Source organism: Echinops telfairi, unplaced genomic scaffold, assembly GCF_000313985.2.
Source record: "Echinops telfairi isolate 266 unplaced genomic scaffold, ASM31398v2 ScPeMD7_7;HRSCAF=31, whole genome shotgun sequence".
In the NCBI taxonomy this organism is placed as follows: Eukaryota; Metazoa; Chordata; class Mammalia; order Afrosoricida; family Tenrecidae; genus Echinops; species Echinops telfairi.
Window position 1 is genome coordinate 3,501,711 of NW_022103904.1, and position 1,099 is coordinate 3,502,809.

Here is a 1,099-nt window from a genome sequence, read left to right on the forward strand (position 1 = left end):
ATTCACTTCAGAGGACAGCACTGAAGCTACAGCTCAGGGAGAGGGACATGTCTGATCAGAGTACACCGGAACAAATGAAAGGGGAATAAAAGAGAGTGGAACATATCATGGCACATCAAGCCCTGAGGACGATGTTCCTGCTCAGAGCAGCCAATGCACAGAGAGGACCATAGGGCCAGCCCCACTATGAGACACGACGTCCCTCACAGACCCATAGCCCTACAGGGGACAACAATGGAGGCATAGTGTGGGAATTGCACCCAATTTGACCACACCACACTGAGACAAAACACTAAGGGCATGCAACAGAGCACCAGGGGAACAGAACAATGAAGTTCCTGGGGAAAACCAAAAATAGACTTTGGGGCCAGGGCTTGGCGCCCCAGCAGACTGGACTGGAAAACACTCCTAAAGGCTTTTCTCTTTTCTTTTTTTTGGTGTCATTTTTTGGTGTTGCTGTTGTTGTTTTGTTTTTTTGTTGCTTTATTTTGCTCTCTTTGTTGTGTATATTATTATCTTTGCAGGTCTATCTAGATAAGATAGGCAGTATACACAATCTGGAGGAGAAAACAATGGGGTGGATAGTTCCGAGGGAACATGGGAGAGGGGGAGGTGGAAGAAAGGAAGTGAGTGTTAACAAACCCAGAGACAAGGGGACAAGTGATCCAAAATCAGTGGTGAGTAGGGTGTAGGAGGCCTGGTAGGGCTTAATCAAGGGCAATGAAACCGAGAGGAATTAATGAAATGTAAATGAAGGCTGAGCATGTTAGTGGAACAAGAGGAAAGTAAAAGGAAATAGAGGACAGAACTAGGAGGCAAAGGACATTTATAGAGGTCTAAATACAGGTATGCACATATGTAAATATAAATATATGATGATGGGGAAATAGATCTATGTGTATATATTTATAGGTTTAATATTAAGGTAGCAGATGGACATTGGGCCTCTACTCAAGTACTCCCTTAACGAAAGAACACTTTGTTCTATTAACCTGGCATTCTATGATGCTCACCTTCCCGACATGATTGCTGAAGAAAAATGTGTGCATAAGAAAATGGTGAAGAAAGCTGATGGTATCCAGCTATCAAAAGATATAGC